The sequence below is a fragment of the Panthera tigris genome, chromosome A1 (genome assembly GCF_018350195.1).
Source record: "Panthera tigris isolate Pti1 chromosome A1, P.tigris_Pti1_mat1.1, whole genome shotgun sequence".
NCBI lineage: Eukaryota > Metazoa > Chordata > Mammalia > Carnivora > Felidae > Panthera > Panthera tigris.
The window spans coordinates 4,727,984-4,751,176 of record NC_056660.1 but is presented as its reverse complement, the minus strand read 5'-3'; the positions used below and the strand labels follow the sequence as shown (position 1 = coordinate 4,751,176).

Here is a 23,193-nt window from a genome sequence, read left to right as displayed (position 1 = left end):
GGGTTTGAAAAGTTGCCGCGACCCAGCAAGCAGGTGCGGGGGGCAAGCGCGCGTTGCTGCGCCGGGGCGCCCGGGGCACAAAGCCCGCGCGCCGGCGCGGCCGCGTTGCCTTGGCAGCGGGGGCGGGGCCGAGCCGCGGCGTGCCTGAGTTGCCGGGCGACGGAGGGGCGCTGGGGGCGGGGGGGACGCAGAATGTTCGCGAGCATCTCTCCGAGAGGAGCCAACGCTTGTCTCGCCGGGTCCTCAAGACAAGTGTATTTATTGGCCACCACTCGCCCTTGGGCAAGGGAATCAGGCCTCTAGGCTCTATCGTCTGCTTAATGCCCTAATACTCCGTTTTCGAAAATACTGGATTGTGGACTGATGGTCGACGTGAAAAAGTTACAAGATACACCTTAACAAATCAAGAGCCATGAAAAGTATTCTCTTTCCTCGTTTTCCGAACAGCGTCTGCTGTTCAGTATTCCTTAATTATCATCATAAAAAAATACAGAACCTGGTTTGGACCCGTGAAAATGAATTGACCTTCACCCTTCCAACATATTAACCAAAATCTTTGCAGAGTGAAAGCATACGCAGTAGGTAGCAGGCACAGTGTGAGATATTCAGACAGTTGTATCTTAAAATGTTTTACAAAGACGAATTTCGCAAAGCAGGGGAGAGAATAGTTCACTGGGTATTTTCTTACATATAAATGTGCCCGAGAATTTTGGCTCGTTATCTCAAAGATTATTTGTTGTAGCCATACATACAGGAAAAAAAAATATTGGAAAGGAATTTGAATGATCTTTTCTAGAGCCGTGATTGGCAGTTACAGTAATACTTTTTACTCCCTCACCCCTTTGCCCATTTATCCTATCATAGCTAAGGGTAACTTTTGGTGTTTTTAGTTTGTTTCTCAGATTTTAATTGTTTGCCGAAGACACCCGTTAACAGTTCTTAAGCTGTGTTTCACACACTGGTTTATTTCTTTCTCTGCCCCCAATTTAAAATGGTCTGTGTGTTATTTATTTATTCATGTATTTATTTCGTCACATGTTTATTAGGCTTTGCTACGTGCCGTATACAGAACCAGACTTGGGAGGAGAAGGATTAAGTGGTGAGAGAGACATACAAAGTTGAATTAAAACAGTTTAGAGTTTCCAGGGCCCTCTGGGTGGCTCAGCTGGTTAAGCGTCCGACTTGGGCTCAGGGGTCATGATTTTGGGGTTCGGGAGTTTGAGCCCCCAGTCAGGCTCTGTGCCCTCCGCACAGAGCCCGCTCCGGATCCTCTGTGTCCCTCTCTCTCTGCCTCGCCCCTCATGTGGGCATGTGCGTGCACTCTCTCAAAAATGAATAAACGTTAAAAAACATAATAGTGGGGCGCCTGGGTGGCGCAGTCGGTTAAGCGTCCGACTTCAGCCAGGTCACGATCTCGCGGTCCGTGAGTTCGAGCCCCGCGTCAGGCTCTGGGCTGATGGCTCGGAGCCTGGAGCCTGTTTCCGATTCTGTGTCTCCCTCTCTCTCTGCCCCTCCCCCGTTCATGCTCTGTCTCTCTCTGTCCCAAAAATAAATAAAAAAAAAAAAACACATAATAGTAATAAAGAAAAGTTTACATTTTAGGAAGAAGAGAAGGCTAGGAAGCAATTATAATCAACTGTGACACATTCTCGTTTAGCAATTCCACCCAAGACATCCCCTTCTGCTGGCCAGGAGGGGGGCACTGATCACAGCTCTGCTCATCCAAGGCAGACATAATAATGCATTAATTCAAGACACGAGGACGGTGAGACTAGAAAAGTATGGAATTTGCCTCGGGACTTACAGTTCGTTAAGTGGTAAAGTCGGGATCGAAATCCAAATCTGACTGCTACGCCATGCTTCTGAAGCATTAAACCCTTTTATCCCTATGTTCCTACACACCCAACTTACCATATTTTGATTATTCTTAATAGTGAGTGTCAATTTCTAAAAAAAAAAAAAATACATGGTTTTCTTGTTGGTTGAGATGTTTTCAGTCAGATTTTTTTTTTGAGAAAGCATGAGCTGGAGAGAAGGGCAGAGGGAGAGAGAGAGAATGTCCACAATGAGTGTGGAGCCCCATGTGGGACACGACCCTGGAATCATGGCCTCAGCTGGAATCAGGAGTCCGACTCTTAACCGACTTAGCCACCCAGGCGCTCCCACAGTCAGATATTCCTAAAGTTAAATAACAATTACATTTCTGAAGAATATACATTTTTCCCACTGGAGTGTTGCTATTGTCAATCATCTTTTTCCAGGGGTTCCTGAGAAGCTAATGAAAACCTAAGAATTTGATTATTTGAATCTAGTTTTAAGAATATTAGAGATACTTGGGGCACCTGGGTGGCCCAGTTGGTTAAGTGTCTGACTCTTGATTTGGCCCGGGTCATGATCTCATGGTTCGTGGGTTCGAGCCTCGTGCCGAGGGATTCTGTCTCCCTTTCTCTCTGCCTCTCCCTGGCTCTCTCGCACTCTCTCTCTCTGTCTCAGAGTAAATAAACTTAGAAAAAAAAAAGAATATTAGAGATACTTGTGTATTAAGGTGTTCTTTACAAATGAGTATGGAATTAAATTTTTTTCAAACAAAATGCACTACTTAGCATTCAGGTTTTTATTACCTTTCTTAATTTTAAATCTTTTGCATCAGATTTGTTAACTTCTGCTGGCAGGCCATTTAGTAGGCGATAGGTGGAAATGGCTCTCTGGGATGTTGTCTGAGAAAGTTCAGGTAGGTACTTGATTTGACCTGATCAGAGCCCCGAGAACCACTGTGAACTGATTTTATAAGTGTTTTTTACTGTAAAAATTACTTTTCTAAATAGGTTTACAGGATCCGTGAAGGCAAGAACCAGGTCTTTTCTGTCTTTAGAACTCATCTTTTAATACCAAGTACAACATCCTTTCTCAATATTAAGTAGCAAGAGAAGCAAAAGGAAACTTTATTAGGCCGATGAAATATAGAGTAGAAGTAATCCTTTAAAATATATAATATTTAGAGTCACAGAAGTTCTAAATATTTGTTGATTTTTTAAAATGATTCTATATTATATGATACTAACTTCTAGGTAGTATGTATTCTACAAATAGAAAAACTGAGCTACAGTGATTGGTATATAAAGTATTTTCCAATGTTTTATCTTAATTGAAACTCACAGCCACCGTGCAGTAATTCCCATCAGTAATTTTTTTAATATACGGAAACGTAGAAACTCAGAGAAGTTGAGACTTGGTCAGAGTCAGCCAGAGAGGCTGATTTTGCACTACAATGCAAATCAAATGATTTTGCACTACACCCTCGCCCACCAGATGCACCTCTGAGCTCTCGGGGCCTGAGCCTCTCAGAGTACAAGATGCCTTCTCTCCCTCTCGCCTTCCAAAGCTCCGCGTCTGTCTGGGAAGAAGGGGAGAGACCCTCCTTTATTTATTTATTTATTTTTATATTTATTTATTTATTTATTTATTCATTTATTTATTTATTTAGAGACCGAGAGAGACAGAGCATGAACGGGGGAGGGTCAGAGAGAGGGAGACACAGAATCTGAAACAGGCTCCAGGCTCCAAGCCGTCAGCACAGAGCCCGACGCGGGGCTCGAACTCACGGACCGCGAGATCGTGACCTGAGCCGAAGTCGGACGCTTAACCGACTGAGCCACCCAGGCGCCCCGAGAGACCCTCCTTTAAAAGACAAATACAGGGGCACCTGGGTGGCTCGGTCGGTTAAGCGTCCTACGCTTGGTTTCAGCTCAGGTCATGATCCCGTGGTTCACGGGTTCGAGCCCCACATGGGACTCTGTTGATGGTGCGGAGCCTGCTTGTGATTCTCCCTCTCTCCCCCTCTCTGCCCCTCCCCTGCTCATGCTCTCTCTCTCTCTCTCTCTCTCTCTCAAAATATATAAATGAATTTCAAAAAAAAAAAAAGACAAATACAGACAGAGGCAGGGCAGAAGAAGAGGAGACACGGAGAGGGGCTCAGTGGACCAAAAGGAAGTGGAATGAAGTCAATGAAAGAAGGAACCGGTGTGCAGAATTGGTGGTTGGGAGAGCCGCGTGTATTAGCCAGGCTTGTTATCGCAAAGGACCACAGACTGGCTGATCGAAACAACAGATGTTTATTGTCTCGCAGCTCCGGAGGCTGTAAGTCCAAGGTCGGTGGTGTCCGCGGGGTTGTGTTTTTCCGGTACCAGTCTTCTTAGCTCGCATGTGACCGTCGTTTTGCTGTATCCTCACACAGTCTTCCTCTGTGTGTGTGCATGTCTGTGTCCCAATCTCTTCTTCTGACACCTGTCATTTTGGATGAGGGCCCACCCATGTGACCTCATTTTACCTTAACTGCCTCTTACCTTGAACTGCCTTTTGAAGACTGTGTCTCCATATACAGTCACATTCTGAGGCCCTGGAGGGCTAGAACTTCAACCTATTAGTTTTGAAGAGTGAACTTGGTCTACAGCTCTGAAGACGAGACCTCTTTCAGTTGCTTTATTCCTGGCATTGTTCTCTCCTGGCACAAATAAATGTTTGAGCAAGTCGCGGCAAATACGTCTCCATCAGCATACTCCACTGGATGTATAAAGTAACAGCGAGGGATTCAGAAGTGAATTCTTCTATATTTAGCTTGCTTCTTACTTGATTTTCGCTCTCACCTCTGGAGGGCCAGCCTCAAGCCTTGTCAGGTTTTGACAAGGGCGGACGAAACTGGTGATGATCCCATTGCCAGCTAGGTCTGATCTCTCCGCCTTTTTTGAGCTGTGGAGTGCCTATGATTTGAGTCCTATGCACTGCCTGTATGGCATGCTGAATCCCATAAGAATGGACTCACAATACTGGAAGGACCGTGAAGTATAGATTTCACAACCCTCACAGCTATGGAGGTAAGCTAGGTTGACCTTCTCTCCGAATGGCATTTTCCACGCTTATTTCCAGCAAGATATGTTCAGCATTGTACTTCAGACTCTGGAAGGTAGCCAGAAGAATTGGAAAGTTTTCCCTGAGGCACTGAGCGGCTAACAAGGTTATAATTGGAATGTGTTGCAGAGACTCAAATTATTCAAACGCTGTGGTCATAGAAGAGCAGGGACGGGTGGGAAGCCTGCAAGGCTTGCGGCCAGAGCCTTGCCCAAAGCACAGAAACTGCTTTGCAAAGGTGGGAGCCAGTGCTGTGTTTCAAGCTGGCCAAAGAAAATTCCAGAGGCTTCTGTCTCTGTAAGAGTTTCTGTATCTCACCAATCCTCAGAATCTCAAAGTACTTGTGTTTCCTTGACTTCCTTCATTACTTCATGTTCTGCCTTCAGAAAAGGTGAAACATACCTGTCTGCTTTTCTTCATGTACTATTTTGTGAGTTGCTAAAAGAGTTCTTTTAATGTTTATTTTTGAGAGAGAGAGAGAGAGAGAGAGAGAGCGCACGAGGGGCAGAGAGAGAGGGAGACACAGACTCTGAAGCAGGCTCCAGGCTCCGAGCTGTCAGCCCGGAGCCCGCCGCGGGGCTCAAACCCATAACCATGAACCATGAGAGCATGACCTGAGCTGGAGTTGGACACTTAACCGACTGAGCCACCCAGGCGCCCCTACAAGAATTTTAATAGGATCACTTCTTGGCCCATTTTTGTAAGTTGAACTGAGGCTCTGTCCACTGTTTTAGGAATCTGTTTCTGTTGGTCTCACAAGAGCTACCCCTCACCATCTAGAATCGTGGGGCTGTTATTTGTGCCTTCATGGCATCTCCCTGAGTTGTTCCCCTTTGGGGACCATCCTAGTCATGTCTAAGTATGAGACCCTGGACCGTCTTCTGAAATATCCCTACCGAAGAATATGCATCCAAAAACTCAGTGGAGTTTTTGCAAGAAATACCAGAAGTTTTCGAAACGTACCCTTTGGGTGTGATCCAGTAGCTTTCCATGATGGGCGGTTTCAGAAACAGGTTCTTGTGTGGAGTAGCTGTTGTTACGCAGCCCCAAAAAGAGTGCCTGTTTCTCAGAGCAGTGCATACTTAATTAGTAAAGGGATCGATGCCAGTACCTGGAATTTGAAAAGTCAGCTTTGAAGGGCAAAACCTCTCTCTCCTCTGACTCGAGCCAGACATTGGTCTAACTGGTCAGTTGTGCCAGTCAGCTGACACAGGTCCGGGAGGTGACTTGGCCTGCTCCACAGCTGCTTTTGGAACACCTTTTTGTGAAAAGGTGGCCCCCGAGGCGCTGCCTTGAGTGAGGAGAAAAGAGCCAAACACACATGTGTAAAGAGTGAGGAAACACTACAGTCCATGGCTGCTCACGACTTCCCCGGATGTTGGTACAGGGAAGTACGTTTCATTCCCCTGCGTTACTGAAGAAAATCATGACCTTGAAGTGACTTGGAAGTTCCCAGGCAGTCAACAAATATGCATCAATCACTTGTGTCCTCAGTGCTGAGAGGGCATGAGAAGATAGGTCATCTTTCTCCTCAAGTAGCCGACCCTCGAGTTCTGGGTCAACAGACGTGAAAATGCGAAAGCACAATTGAAGACTCTGCCGGGGGCTCTCCTGGACATACAGCAGCCCCGGGAGCGACTGCTTCAGGTGGGGCTCAGTGGCCAGAGAACTAGATCTTTCTTCCTCTTTGCGGCTTTGCAGATGCCTATCTCCTTCAAGTTCTCGCCTCCCCCACCCTCTAAGTCCAGGCCCTTTCCTGCTTTTCAGAGTCTTGCTTCAATCCAGTAAGGGTGCTCAAGAAATACTATTTTTGAGTGTGTTTAAACCAGGGTGAATCTGGTCGTAGGATTTTAAGCCTTCATACTCCTGGAGGAAACTCTTCACCATTTGAAGGAAAGGAAAGAAGGGGCTGGGTTGAAGGAGCAGAAAAGAGAACCATTTCCAATCTCTTTCCTCATTGCTAGGAGTCATAAACCCTTGGGAAGCCATAAAAAGACTGCCTGAGTATGCATTTTAAGGACAGAAGGATATGTAGGCAACATATGACTATGAGACTGTGTTGAAAGCAACAGCAGGGCAGAGAGGAGAAAAACACTGGTCCAGAACCCTAGACAGAATGTGGGGCGGCAGCAACTGGCCGTCATCTGAAGACTGGGAAGAAAATAAACATGGCGACTGGGAAGCCGGCTCCAGATACGGAAGTGCCCCCTGGGGTTATCCTCCAGAAGCCCCAGGCTCTGCACTCCTCACCCACCGGAAGCCAGCTCCTCCCTTCCTGATGATGGGCAGGAATTTGGAACTGGAGGAGTCCCCAGCAGGGAGAGTAGATGCCATCACTGCTCCTCGCATTTCAAGGTGGCACAGTAATTTCAGCTCTAGGGTGTTAGATTTGCAGGTGGTTTTGTTTGGTTTTTATGCATCCCACTGCTTCGTGTGCATACATTCGGTATTTGGGGCTGGCTCTGGGATGTCTTTGTGTATCTATTGCTAAGGAAACTGTGTGCCAAATTCCAAACAAGTGAAATGTATTGTTATTGCACAAAGTGTTTGTGGCATGAAGATTGGTGCGACGAGAATTTTATTTGGACGGCCAAGGTGTAAGAGCAAAGAGCATTACTGGAGGGTTGGGAGATGTGCATGTAAGTCTTGTGTCTAATACCAATTAAAAAATGTTCAGTGAGCCAAATTTCCAGAGGTTACCATTTGTTACCTGCGGGAGGAGGGACTTGATTAGATAATATCTAAGGCTCCTTACTGTTCTGGAATTCTTCTGCTCTTTCTAAAAGACAGCCTCAGATGGAATGTCCCTTCTCGAAGAATACCACATGCTTGCCAACGATCAGTCCTTTTGCCTTCTATACATGAGTTTTCCAGTGACCCTATGGGACTCTACTGGTCGATGGTAATGTTACCAATCTGTTTTCAAACACAACGTTGGGAAAGTCTTTACAGCAAAAACTTTAGAGGTGAAAGTTAGCAGCTTTTCTTAAGGGATTCTTTCAGTTCATGGCTTTGTAAATACGTAGTTGTCTTCAGATGCCCCTGGCTTCTGTCTTGGCTGGAGACCTCAGCTTTGAGAAGCCCTGAGGGCAAACAGCAGTCATAGTGCTGTACAAATGTCAAGGTCGTGGGCTATTTTGGTTGTCATTAGAGTACGTCTCCAGTAGGACATCTCAGGATGCATCCTCAACCCAGATTCTTGTAATTAATTTCCTTTGATTGAGAACATAGAAGGATCTCCCCATGCAGTGAACTGAAGCCATACAAAGTGAAGTGCAATGATCATTGAGGGTAGAGCCTGTACTCGTGTAAATACGTGTAAGTATTTACACATTTATGAGTAGTGTAAAATAGAAAACATAACATGAAATTTGAAAAGTTTTAAGTGTTGGTATTTTATTTAATAATTAATTTAATGTTTTTATTTTTGAGACAGAGAGAGACAGAGCACGAGCAGGGGAAGGGCAGAGAGAGAGAGGGAGACACAGAATCGGAAGCAGGCTCCAGGCTCTGAGCTGTCAGCACAGAGCCCGACGTGGGGCTCGAACTCACAGATGGTGAGATCATGACCTGAGCCGAAGTCGGGCGCTCAACCGATTGAGCCACGCAGGCGCCCCTAAATGTTGGCATTTTAGATTTATATTTTAAATGAACTAACCGAACCTCAGGGGGAAAAAGAAAGAAAGTGTTTTTTCCTGTCTAGCTCTTAAATATGTGATTTGGAAGCTAGGAGCCACACGACTTATAAGGTACCCACGTTTTTAGTGGGAGGAAAGAAAATTGGAATAATGTGAAAATCAACAATTCCTCTGATTGTGGGAATATATTCTCTGGAGAAAAGCATACGCATTTTCAAAGTTAACTATATTAATCACCGTCAGCTCTGGCAATCTGCCCGAACAAATCATTTGCCCAGCAATGTTTGCCTTTAACCAACTTGGGCACTTACCCCCCCCCCCCCAAAGGACATGATTTGGCCAGTAAGAATTTGGTTATGCAATTAAATGTTGACCAATTAGGAGGGAAACGCCCTGGATTTGAAAGGCTTGGTATTTTGATGATCCAAAGTATAAATAGCTTCCCCCCCCACAATAAATAACAGATGTAAAAAATTTAATTTCAAATTGGCCAGTCTTCAAAGCCACACTCTAAGCCATACACTAAGGTATTGAGGGTAATAATAAAAATTAAAATGCCCCTAGCAGGGAGAACCTGTTTTTTTTTTTTTTTTTTTTTAAAGAGAGAGAGAAAAGAAAAAGAAAGGAAAATTCCTTTGGAAACTGACTAAACACTCTTTCTGTTAAATGTAAGAAAAATGAAAGAATTTTCAAAGAACGTTGACCAGTGATAAGACTTATATATATATATATATATATATATATATATATATATATATATATATAATTTTTTTTTTTTTTTTTTTTTTTTTTTTTTTAGAGAGAGAGAGTGGGGGAGGGGGCAGAGAGGGAGACAGAGAATCTTAAGCAGGCTCCACACTCAGTGCAGACCCTGATGTGGGGCTTGATCTCACAAACTGTGAGATCATGACCTGAGCCAAAGTCGGTTGGTCGCTCAACCAACTGAGCCACCCAGGCGCCCCTGCAATTTACAATTAAAAAAAAAAAAAAGTTTATTTATTTTGCGAGAGATAGCATGAGTGGGGGAGGGGAAGAGAGAGAGGGAGACACAGAATCTGAAGCAGGCTCCAAGGTCTGAGCTGTCAGCACAGAGCCCGACGTGGGGCTCGAACTCACGAGCTGTGCAATTATGACCTGAGCCAAAGTCGGTCGCTCAACCGACTGAGCCACCCAGGCGCCCCTGCAATTTACAATTAAAAAAAAAAAAAGTTTATTTATTTTTCGAGAGATAGCATGAGTGGGGGAGGGAGAGAGAGAGAAAAGGAGAGAGAGAGAATCCCAAGCCCGCTCTACTCTCAGCCAGGACCCTGACATGAGGCTGGATCTCACGAGCCGAATCAGGTGGCTGCCGCTCAACCAACTGAGCCACCCAGGCGATCCGCGAAACTTACTGTTTGAAAGTGTGCGGTTCGGTGGCATTAAGTCCATTCACACTGGTGTGTGAATGTCACCACCATCCATCTCCAGCTGAAACTCTGTCCTCGTTGAACAACTGCTCGTTCCCCCCAAGTCCCCGGTGACCACCGCTCTACTTCTTGTGTCTATGAATTGGACTCGTCTAGCTTTGACTCTTCTAGCTACCTCATACAATAGAATCCTGCGTAATTATTCTTTTGTGTCCAGCTTATTTCACTCGGCATAACGTGCCAAAGGTTCATCCATGTGGTCGTGTGTATCAGAATTTCATTGCCTTTTAATGGTTGAATAATTGTATGTGGACCAAAAGAATGTTATAGGCTTATTAAATCGGGGGCCATTACTCAGTTGCCCTCTATGTAAATTATACCAATTTACATACTCTTTAGAGACTGTTTCCCTACCTCTGTCCCAACACAGAGCACTACCAAACTCCTTCATTTTTGTTCATCTTATGGTGGAAAATCGCGTCTCAGAATAGTTGCAATTTGCATTTCTCTTGTCCCGAGTGAATTCCGAGATTTAGGGCCATCGTATTTATTTATTTTTTTACTGGGACTGTCTCCATTTCCTTTGTTCATTTCTCAATTAGGCTATTGAGTTTTTTTCTTCCCTCCGCTTTATATTGGCTGTTGTTGAAAAATTTGCTTTTGTTTGGCATGCTTAATGTAGCTTGTGGGAGACGTTTGGAGCTGTGCTATGGAACAGGAGCTTTGTCTAAGAATAGCGAAACCTGCTTTTCAACACCAGTGACCAAATCCTGGCTCCATGACAATAAATATTATTAAGGGGAGAGACCATCTGATGTTGTAGGAGGCTTTATTGAAGTGGTCATATTCAGAAGAAAGTATATCTCTGTGAGAACATTATAAATACTTTCTCACAATGTGTTTAAAATTTTTTTTAAGTTTATTTATTTATTTCGAGAGAGAGAGTGAGAGAGAGCATGAATGGGGTAGGGGCAGAGAGAGAGAGGAAGAAAGGATTCCAAGCAGGCTTCGCCCTGTCAACGCAGAGCCTGATACGGAGCTCGAACTCACACACCGTGAGATCGTGACCTGAGCCGAAATCGAGAGTCAGATGCTTAACCGACCGAGCCACCCAGGTGTCCCTACGATGTGTTTCAACGTTGTTTAGGATTTACTCATCTTTCGAAAGGTGGGTGTATAAACAACTTGGTATGTATTGAAAAAAACAACGACCTAAGATAGCATGTTGTTAAATTTCATTTTGCGAACCCGATGTAGCTAAGTCCATACTGGATACCTCCAGCTCAACAGGGCCCGCTCTGGACTCGCTCCTTTGATCCACAAAGTTCCTGTATTTCCTGGCTGGATTTTCTAAGACAGATGGTCGCTCGCCTTCATATCCAGCCAGCTTATCACCGACATCCCTCCCATGTGTCCACCACCCTGTGACTCTGTCCGCTGCCCTGTCCAGACCTCAGCATCTGAGCTCTTCTGGGTTGCTGCAGCAACCTGCGGCTGATCCTTTGCCTGCAGACTCGTCCCTGTTCTGTAGTTCTCCCATCTGGAGCCAAGGGTAAGGTTTACGAAATGCAAATCAGAGCGGCACATCTCTGTTTAAAACCCTTTGATGGTCCCCTGTTGCCCTTAGGATAAAACTCAGACCTTAACGCAGCGCCCTGGCCTGTCCCACTTACCTCTCAGTTCCCTCCTTCGCCACACCCCCTTTTCCACACTTCCCACTTCCCTTCGCAATCTTTCAGTTCCTCAAACTCGGTGCGCATTGACTTTTCTGGAATGTGCTCCCCTGTTCCATTCCCTCTACCTCCTTCACCTGGAAAACTTCTACTCACGCTTCTCCCATCCGGCAAGTCTTGCCTGACACTCTTTCAGTCTGAGTCAATGGCTTCTCCTGGGTTCCTGAATGTCCCTCATCTGACATGATCCCCCTGTACTGTAAGGGCCTGTTCCTTGTACAAACAGGTACTCCCCACCAGGCCGTAAGTGCCCAAGGAGGAGGACCAGGCCTCCTTTGTTTCCCACCTTGGCCTCAACAACTAAACACATGCATTGCCCGTCAAATCCGCGGATGAGTGGTTGTGGAAGATGCCTGGAGAGCGGAAGGAGAGGGTCTTCTGGGCACGGGGTGCTGCTACGTGTGAGTGGGTTGTGATAATGTTACGTAGTGAAACGCTGAATGGCTTCCCGGCAAATTCTGACATCCGTGTGGCAAGAAAAGAGGGTGAGGTTAGCTGCGCTCTTGTCTGCTTAATGTCCTGCTGGTGTCATGAGCACGACACGAGGATGAGGGTCGCTCAAGGTCGAGACTGGGTAGCAGGGAAACAGAGGCCACCTGCCAGTACTCTGGGCAGGGTCCCAGACAGGGAGCGAGCTGTATGGGGCGGTTGCGGCCGACAGGCCTGGGGCAGAGATCCCAGCGGTGGCCAGCTGAGGAGGGGATTGGTTTTGAGTACACCATCACACAAATTGTTAGTTAGAGGACAAAAGTCCCATCTTTTTAATGCAGTCACATCCTCTCTTTGACATGTAAGTGTGGTTTGGGGCTGATTCCGGACAAGGAAGCCTGTGTTTGCAAAACAGAGTCATTGATTTGGGACTTTGGGTCTGACCAGCGTGCGGAACAGTAAAAAAATAAGAAAGGTCATACATCAGTGGACTCTGTCTAAAATAAGCGAGCCAGGGGCGCCTGGGTGGCTCAGTCGGTTAAGCGTCCGACTTCAGCTCGGGTCACGATCTCACGGTCCGTGAGTTCGAGCCCCACGTCGGGCTCTGGGCTGATGGCTTGGAGCCTGGAGCCTGCTTCCAATTCTGTGTCTCCCTCTCTCTCTGCCCCTCCCCCGTTCATGCTCTGTCTCTCTCTGTCTCAAAAATAAATAAAACGTTAAAAAAATTAAAATAAAATAAAATAAGCAAGCCAGTCGTGAGCTTAAGACACTCTCAAATGACTTCCCTACTGCTCACCTTGTCTGCTTGGAAATTTACTGTCAGTAAGAAACTTCTCTGTGGGGGATTCACCTGCGAAGTTAGGGAGTCCCAGCCTCCCAGTGGCCCGCTGTGTTGGTGCTGTTCCTTTATTCTCTCCCTCTATAAGCCGATCGGACTAGTTTTCATGGCAAGGCCAACGAGGAAAAAGAGCGAGGGTTACAACGACGTGATTCCTGTTGCCTCTGGGAGCAAAGGCAGCATTCTTTAAGAACAGTTGTTTAAGAGGTAAATATTCTTCTCGTTCCATAATACCAAGAGAACTGAATATTCAAGCTATTGTGACCTCGGTTTATAGAAGATCAGATTAGGGAGACTTTGCACTCAGTGGTGGGGGTGGGAGGAGTGTTGTTTTTGTTTGATTCGGAGAAGAAAGCTCTTACATGAAGAGAGTGAGTCCTCATCCAGAACGAAGATTTTAGTATAGTGAAATATGTAAATATATAAAGTTACCCCAAACGGGAGGAGGAAAGGATCATGAGGACCACAGGGTTATTGTAACCATAGCGGCTTACATTCAGAAGCCAACCGCTCTGCTGAATGTTTTACACGGGTTATTTGAGTTATAAGCGTTCACAGTAAGATACAAAGTCGGTAAAATAATCGGGTCCCTTGTGGACTGATGACTGAGGCTCAGAGCGCTCCCTCCCTGACGTTCCCGGGTCTGGGTACTTGGTATTAAGCAGAGAGCTGGTGCTCCCCTATGTGCTCCTGACCCCAGGCGATCCACGGCCCCCACCAGTGTCCAGGAGCCACGGCCTGGGTGTGAGTCAGCTCTGCTCCCCCCACTTAGGGTAGCACAGAGCCTGACATGGGGCTCGAACCCACGAACTGTGAGATCATGAGCTGAGCTGAAGTCGGACACTTAACCGACTGAGCCACCCAGGTGCCCCCCAATATTTCAGCGTCTTGACACAGGAAAAGCTTATTGCTTTGTTAACGGCCAAAGGCAAATGTTACCGGTCAGCGGTGGGCGGCTCCTTTCTACAAAGTCTGCAGGGATCTGGGCTCCTGGAGCTTCCGGCACCTTCAACAGGTGATTTCCAGGGACCCTGAGGCCTTGATGCCCCACCCACAGGCCAGGGAAGGGTGTTGGTAGGGGTGGCTGCAGGTATGGTGAGGCCCGGAAAGAACACCATTCGGGGGAAGTTCTTTAAGAAAAATAAAAAGTCGGGGCTCCTGGGTGGCCCAGTGGGTTAAGCATCCAACTCTCGATTTCGGCTCAGGTCACGATCTCACGGTTCACGGGATCCAACCCTGCATTGGGCTCTGTGCTGACAGCATGGAGCCTACTTGGTATTCTCACTCTTGCTCTCTCTGCCCTTCCCTGTCTCTCTCTCGAAATAAATAAACTGAAGAAAAAGAAAAAGAAAAAGCGGCCTGTGAGCAGATTATGACAGCCCCTCACAAGATGGTTTCACGGCACACAAACCTCGGTAGGTCACACTTCATTGGCTAGACCCTCGGGCTGCAGAGTGCTGGGAAACACGTCTCGTGTGTCCGTGTGAGGTGACTGCTAGAAGTCTCGGCTACGTGTGTGAAAAGTGCTTCTAGCACATGGCAGAAGCTCAGTAATAGTGTCAGCCACTCGTTCATGATGCTGCATAAGCGTGCCTCACGCTGGGGCTGCTGGTCGTTACTGTTTCTGCCAGTATGTTCCAGGCACTGTTGCCGCTGGCCCCACAAAAAGCTGAGGTGTCCAGGGGCACCTGGGTGGCTCGGTCGGTTAAGCGACTGAGGTCGTGATCTCATGGTTCGTGAGTTTGAGCCCCGAGTTGGGCTCTGCACTGATGGTGTGGAGCCTCCTTGGGATTCTCTCTCTCTCTCTCTCTCTCTCTCTCTCTCTCTCTCTCTCCCCCTGCCTTTCTCTCTCTCTCAAATAAATAAATAAACATAAAAGAGAGAGAGAATGAATAGTACAAAACACTGTCACCAGAGAGACAAATGTAGTGTCTATACCTGTAATCTCCAAAGTGGTGGGTGGTACTCCTTTTGGGGTGGACAGAGGCATCAGGACGTGTGTATACACACACGCATATACATCAACATACATGCACATACACGTGTATACGTAGGTACGTGTATATGTAGGTATATCAGAATATACGTGTATCTACGTCCAGTAGAAATAATGTAATTTACAAATGAATTAAAAATGTGTTTAGGGACATACAGAATGTAAAAAAATTTCCTTGTAGGGATGTGTAATTGGAAAGGTGTGGAAACCATTTATCTCGACAGCCAATGCCCTACAGGGTGAAATGACAACATAACCACTTGGGGTTCAGTGTGCAGACGCCTAGTGGGTACAGGACAGACCTTGCACAAGAAGAACACTCTGAGACAGGGTGTGATGGTCAATGTCATGTGTCAACTTGCCTAGGCCACGGGGTGCCCGGATCCTTGGTGAAAGTATCCTGGGTGTGCTGTGGGGGCGTTTCTGGAAGAAATGAACATCGGAGCTGGTGGGCAGAGCATAACGGATGGTCTTTCCACGTGGTGGTCCTCGTTTCATCCACCAAAGGCTCGGATAGACGAAAACTTGGAGCACGGGGAACTTTGCCCTCTCGGCTTGTCTTGGAGCTGGGACATCGGTCTTCTCTCCCCTTTGAACTCCGACCGGGACTTGCACCGTCAGCTTCCCAGTGTGTTGACTCACCTGGCAGATCTCGGGACTCATCAGCCTCCATGATCAAGTGGGCCAGTTCCTTATAATACACAGTTTTTCTCTGGATAGATAGATATGGACCCAGAGATCGATCGATTGATCCATCTATGTATCTGTCTATCTAAAATCTATTGTTTCTGCTTCTGTGGAGAACCCTGATGAGTACAGATGCTCAGGCCCCTGATAAGCCCCTGGACAAAGTCATCTGAGACTTAGACAGGGTTGTTCTCGGTCTGGCGCCCTGTTGAACCACGTAGGGAGCTTTAAAAACAATACCGGTCCGTGGGTCCCTCGGTCAGAGATTCTGATATAATTGGTATTTTTCTAAAAGCTCCCCAGGCATTTCTAAAGGTCCCCCCGTGGTTGGGGCTGAGAACCAGGACAAATTGGAACATGGTAGGTGTGTCAGAAACATGACTGGTCAACACCAGGAAGGCGACTCCCAGTTGCAGGTGTGGCCTCCCATTAGCTAAGCACGGGGCTGAGGAAGACCCCAGAGTTCTGGAGGGCCCACTGCCATCTGAGGGACAGTCACCAAGAGGACTGGACTCGAAGGCAGCCCACAGTCCCACCCGACGGCCGACCGAAGTGAGGATTGGAACCCGGTTCCACACTTGGAAGATCGCCTCGTGACTGTGTAGACAGGAGCAAAGGGCTAGGAGGCTGGATGGTGTAGCGGGTAGGAGTTCTGGCATCTTGGCTTTGTCACCTCGTCACGTACCTTCCTTTAGTCCATCTGTGCCTCGGGTTGCTCATCTTCAGAACTGAGACGATTAATGACAGAACCTACCTTCTAGAATTGTTGAGAAAACTGAGTTAACACATGAAAAATGTCTCGGGGTGCCTGGGTGGCTCAGTCAGTTAAGCGTCCGACTCTTCGTCCTGGCTCAGGTCATGATCTCTCGGTTCCTGGGATCGAGCCCCGCATCAGGCTCTGCATGGACAGCGTGGAGCCTGCTTGGGATGCTCTCTCTCCCTGTCTCTCTCTGACCCTCCCCGGCATTGTCTCTCTCTCTCTCTCCCTCTCCCTAATACGTTCTCAGCCAGGGAGCTGGTAGATGTGCCTTTATCGTGCCCACCCCCACCCTGCCCCACACACCCCCGGGACTGCGTTCTTGAGCCATAGATTCAAACCCACAAATGCTAAGATAGATAGAGAAGGAATTTACCTAGAAGAACCCATCTTCTGGCAAGGTGGAGAGGAACCAGCTGGGATTACTTCCTGATGGGGCCTCTGGGTGCTTCCCCAGAGATTACCCACCCCCCACCCATCCTGCTACTCACAGCAGTCAGTGGCATTGAACATTTGAACAACAGATTTAGGAAATGAAATCCACGTACTGTGCTCAAGGCACTGTCCATTTGGAAGGTGGGTGATGCTTCTTCTCTGAAGTGTGGGAGCCGAGTGTTACACACTTCTTCAATCTTTTTTTTTTTTTTGGACAAGTAGCAAGCAGTTGCAATGAAACATCCTTCTTCTCAATTACGAAGTGATTGCCAAGTTTTGGTGTCAGAGCCCATTCTTACAGATTTGGGGCAGGCTGCTGCAGTTTAGGGGTAAAGGAGATGTATTCCTGGCATTCTAAATTCCAACTGGGAAAATTTTTCTAACGGCAATATTCTCTAATTTCACTGCTATGAAAGGTATTAGGGGCTTCATACCATAATACTGATTCACAAAATCACCTTTGACCAAACTTTTGGCAAAACTATAATTTGAAAGGTCCTAGGGGCACCTGGGTGGCTCAGCTGGCTGAGCGTCCGACTTCGGCTCAGGTCATGATCTTGCACAGTCCGTGAGTTCGAGCCCCGTGTCGGGCTCTGTGCTGACAGCTCAGGGCCTGGAGCCTGCTTCCGATTCTGTGTCTCCCTCTCTCTCTGCCTCTCCCCTGCTCACTCTGTCTCTCAAAAGTGAATAAATGTTAAAAAAATATATTTTTAAAGGTCCTGTACGGGCTTATGTCATACGGTTGTTAAGAATTTGAAACATGAAAGTGGGTGATGGGCATTGAGGAGGGCACCTGTTGGGATGGGCACTGGGTGTTGTATGGAAACCAGTTTGACAGTAAATTATATTTAACATAAAAAAGAATTTGAAACGTATCTTACTGTCCATTCGTAATGAACGGACATTAACTCTCTAAGAGCTACGTGTAGTGGAGGACCTTGGCAGATCCTGTCATGGCTCCAGAGAGTAGACTCAGTGAAAGCTAGAGGGTGATTCTATCAGAATAAACACAGAGATGTGGTCGAGGAGATTTACGTGTAAGATTGGCCAGTGTTATTCTGAAGGCATCTTTTAGCAGTGACTCTTCTGTGACTCCTTTTCAGTGGTGGGAAGGTCCCACCCACAGGGAATTGGGAGCCTGTCTTTCATGGCTTCAGGTGGAAAATGTTGGCATTTCCTTTTCTTCGGTGCATAACGACGGAAGAAGTGAATGTAGAGTGACTTTAACAAAATTGATATTTTTGGTATCGGTTGATCGATTGGCTTTGCAAAACTGGTGTCTCTGAGTGTGAAGGAAGAAAATAGTACTAATTTTTGGAGACAGAAAAGTAGACTTGTATTAGGCAATAGGCAATAGATTTTCTCCTATAGCTTCTCCCCTATCTGGAGAAAATAGCTTGTAACCAAGCCCTACATGTTAGGCCTGTAAGGCAGACTAAAAGTTAAATTTGCATGGGGAGAAGGTTACAAAGTATCTGCTTTAATCTACAAAGTATTTGCTTTAATCCTTACTATGCAGGTGAATTAGTTTAGTGAATTCGTTTTGGAAAACTACAAAAAAATCATGTGTTGAAATGGTTTATCGTGCATGACCGATCTTCTGGTCCCTAGAAAGACAAAGAAAGATATGATCTTTGAACACAAAGAAGTCAAAGATGATTTTGCTTTTCCAGTTTGCTTTGATCAGATCCAAGTAGGGTTCAGTGTTGTCCTTTGATGAATTCTGTTTAACTCAGTTTAACATCAATATCAACACCACTGGGTCTTGGGTTTTAGACTTGTTATTATTTCTGTCTTATTTTTAGAACATTGATTATACTGATAACTCGAAATGAATCCTGCCCAGATGCAGAGCCACAGAAATCACTCAGCTTTGGTAGGTGGCCTTAAAAGAAGAGGACAGTTTCAGCCCAAAACAAATGCAATCCTGAGGCTGACTGGGGTCTTCCTTTTGTAATAAGTATGCGACGCTATGTCTGTCTTTATCTGATATCGTATTTATTTATTTATTTTCAAAAAAATTTTTTAACGTTTTTATTTATTTTTGAGACAGAGAGAGACAGAGAATGAACAGGGGAGGGTCAGAGAGAGGGAGACACAGAATCTGAAACAGGCTCCAGGCTCTGAGCTGTCAGCACAGAGCCCGACGCGGGGCTCGAACTCACGGACCGCGAGATCGTGACCTGAGCCGAAGTCGGCCGCTTAACCGACTGAGCCACCCAGGCACCCCTGATATCGTATTTATAATAACTACATTCTGAGATCTAGATAGTCCTGGTTCTTCATACCAAAATCTGCTGAAAAAGCAACATAATGGTGAAAGGCTGGGAAATGAAGAAGGTGGTCTTAATTAGTGTGTGAATTTGCAGCCAAGAACAAAGGAGTTAAGTCTTTGAAAAGAATATAGGAAGGTACAGAGGACACAAATTCAAATTGGCAGCCTTCCTAAGAGGGAAGGAATGGACATGTTCATCCCTCGGGCAATGAGAATTCCTGAAGAGTGAGGCTGACTTGAATTGGATGGGAATTAGTGATCCGTTATTCCCAGTACTGATTGGGATGTACTGTATAACATGTGTTCTGCCCATATCCGAGCGTCATTTTTAAAGAGGGATGTGCAATGTTTGGAGAGCAGGTTAAGTGCAGAGCTACAAGGTTACCTGAACAGGTTGATGTGGTACCTGTGAGATGCATGGGAGTTGAGATCTTCATTCTAGAAGGGAACAGACCCTTGATGGTGGTCTTTGAGGAAATGAAGGCTTATGGATAGGTTATGTATTAGTTTCTTCTAGCTGCTGTAACAAAACACATACTTGATGGCTTAAAACAACACAGATTTATTATCTTACAGTTCTGGGGGGAGATTTCACCAAGCTAAATTCAAGGTATCAGCGGAATTGCTTTCCTTCTGGAGGCCCTAGGTGAGAATCCATATCCTTGCCTCTTCCACACTCTGGAGGCGGTCTGCATGCTTTGGCTCATGACCCCTTCCTCCACAGGGAGTGATCACGTGACTCCGACCTCTGCTTCTATAGTTATGTCTCCTCTGGCTCTCCTGCCCCTCTCTTCCCCTTATACAGATCCTTGTGGTTACATTGGGCCCATCCAGATAACCCCGTAGGTAGGTGTCCTTATTCCCATTTTATGGGTGGGAAAATGCAGCCTAGAGTCCTTGCTATTTCTTTTAAGGACAGTAAATAATGGACTAAGTCATATTAATTCTGGGTTTCTAATTACTCTTGTAAAGACCATTTGTGATTAAGAGAAAAATCTGACCTCTTAGAAATAATTCTTTTTTGTCTATTTAAACATCCATTAAGTGTAAACTGGAAATATTGTGAATGGAGATTGTCGCCATTTTTGTTTTACCTCTGCTTTTTTTTTTTTTTTTTTTTTAACATTGAGGTATAATGGACGTACAACAGAAGTCGCACACATATAAAGTGTACAGTCTGGTAAGTTTTGACTTATGTACACACCCATGACATGGCCACAATAAAAATAATGACCATATCCATTACTGCCAAAAGTATCCTCATGCCCCTTGGTAATCTATCCCACCTCCATACCCCCATTCCCAGGCAAACATTGATCTGCTTCCTGTCACTATAGATTAGTCTCTATTTTTTATAATTATATATATAAGGGATTAAACAGCATGAACTCTTTTTTTTGTCTGACTCCTTCTTTCACTCAACATTATTTTGAGATTCATCCGTGTTGAGTATATCACTTGGTCATGCCTTTTTTTGTTTAGTAGTATTTTGTGTGTGTGTGTGTGTGTGTATCAGAGTCAGATTTATTGTTTATAAAGTGATTCCCCCTTTTAAATTTTATTTATTTTTTTGGGGCGCCTGGGTGGCGCAGTCGGTTAAGCGTCCGACTTCAGCCAGGTCACGATCTCGCGGTCCGTGAGTTCGAGCCCCGCGTCAGGCTCTGGGCTGATGGCTCAGAGCCTGGAGCCTGTTTCCGATTCTGTGTCTCCCTCTCTCTCTGACCCTCCCCCGTTCATGCTCTGTCTCTCTCTGTCCCAAAAATAAAATAAAAAAATAAAAAATAAATAAATTTTATTTATTTTTGTGTTTATTTTTGAGGGGGGGAGGGGCAGAGAAAGAGGGAGACAGAGGATCTGAAGCAGGCTTTATGCTGACAGCAAGCAGAGAGCCCGATGTGGGGCTCACACTCACGAACTGTGAGATCATGACCTGAGCTGAGGTTGGACTGACCCACCTAGGCACTCCCCCAACACCTTTTTAAAGATTTTATTTTTTTATGTAATCTCTACACCCAATGTGGGGCTCGAACCCACATCCCTGAGATCAAGAGTCACATGCTCCACTGACTGAGCCAGGTGGGGACCCCAAAATAGTTTCCCCTTTAGAAGATCAAATGTTGCTTCGTAGTATTCTGTTGTTTATCTAGTCACCTATGAGTGTTGTTTTTAGTTGTTGTTTTGTGTTGTTTGTGTTGTTTATTTGTGTTGTTTTTAGTTTTTGGTTATTACCAGTAAAGCTGCTGTAAGCATCATATACAAGTCTTTGCATGGACAGATGCTTTCTTCTGCCCTGTGGAATACTTGCTAATGGAATGACTGGGCCATCTAGAAGATATATTTAAATGTTTAAGAAACTGACAAACTTTTCTTTTTCTAAATTTTTTTTAATGTTTATTTATTTTTGAGAGAGAGGGAAAGACCGAGAGTGAGCAGGGGAGGGGCAGAGAGACAGGGAGACAGAGAATCCGAAGCAGGCTCCAGGCTCCGAGCTGTCAGCACAGAGCCTGACCCGGGGCTCGAACCCACGAACCGCGAGATCATGACCTGAGCCGAAGTCGGAAGCTCAGCCGACTGAGCCGCTCAGGTGCCCCTAACTGACAAACTCTTCTAAAGTCATTGCACTGTTTTACATTCCCACCAGCAGTGAATGAGAGTTGCAGTTACTGTACGTTCTCAACAATGCTAGGTATGATGAGTTTGTAAATTCCAGCATTCTAATCGGTGCATCCTGGTATCTAGAGAGGTGTCCATTTGCGTTTCCTTCATGACTAATGCTGCTGAGCATTTTTAAAATTTTAACTATTTTTTTAACTACTCTCTACACCCAACATGGGGCTCAAACCCACAACCCTGAGATCAAGAGTTGGGTGCTCTACCGACTGAGCCAGCCAGGCGCCCCTGAGCTTTTTTTTTTCACGTGCTAACTTATCATCTATTTATCTTTCGTGAAATGTCTTTCCCAATCTTTTGCCCGTTAAAAAAAAAAATCGGATTGTTTTCAAATTACTGCATTTGAGAATTCTTCAGATATTCTGGGGGAAAAGTCCTTTCTCAGATACCTGATTTGCAAACGTCCTCTCCCAGCCTGTAGCTCCACAGTGTCTTTCAAAGAGCGGAAGTTCTTAATTTTCATGAAGCCCAGTTTATCAACTTTTTTTCTTTTCTGGCTTGTGCTTTTCCAGTGTTGTATGACGAAACCTTTGCCTACTCGAGATCACAATGATTTCTCCTATGTGTTCTTACAGAAGGTTTATCTGTCTAGATTTTACATTTAGGCCTATGATCCAATTTGAATTAATTTTTATATATGATGTGAGATATGAATCCAGGTTTTTTTTAACATATGTATTTCTATTTGTTTCAGCACCATTTGTTGAAAGGGAGATATCTACATCTATCGATATAGATATCGATATCGATATAGATATATTATTGAATTGTCTGCATCTTTTGTCAAAATCGGTTGACCATGGGTGGCTGGGTGGCTCAGTTGGTTAAGAATCCAACTTTGGCTCAGATCATGATCTTGAGGTCCTTGAGTTCGAGCCCCGCGTCAGGCTCTGTGCTGACAGCTTAGGGCCTGGAGCCTGCTTCGGATTCTGTCTCTCTCTCTGCCCCTCCTCTACTCATGCTCTGTCTCTTTCTCAAAAAGGCATAAATATTGACAAATAATAAAAAAAAAATCAGTTGGCCAGGTATGTGTCAGTCTGTACTCTCCCAATTTTTTAGGTACTGCAGTCCCTCCATCTTTTTCTTTCAAGGTTGTCTTGGCTATTTTGGTTACTTTGTATTTCCACATAATTTAGAAACAGCTTCTCAATTTCTAAAAAAAAAAAAAAGACTGTCAGGATTTTGATTGGAATTGTTTAGAATATTTAGATCAATTTGGGAAGCTCTGGTATGCTAACAATATTGAATCTCATTTTGTCCCAGCAGCATTTTATAGTTTTATTTAACAAAATTTTTTTTAGCATTTTGTGGTTTTAAGTATGCAGACCGTGTTCTTCCCAAAGCACAACTCCTTCCTAACTCAGGGAGATATCCAGACTGAGTCTGGATCCTTCCTCCTTGTCTCATGGCTTAGAAGCTCTCTC

General features: G+C 45.4%; 1 long non-coding RNA gene across 1 annotated transcript in view; it reads left to right on the top strand.

Moving 5' to 3' along the window:
• LOC122237970 overlaps positions 1-23,193 on the top strand; it is a 58,841-nt gene that overhangs the window by 484 nt on the left and 35,164 nt on the right. The gene's annotated exons all lie outside the window — the stretch shown is intronic.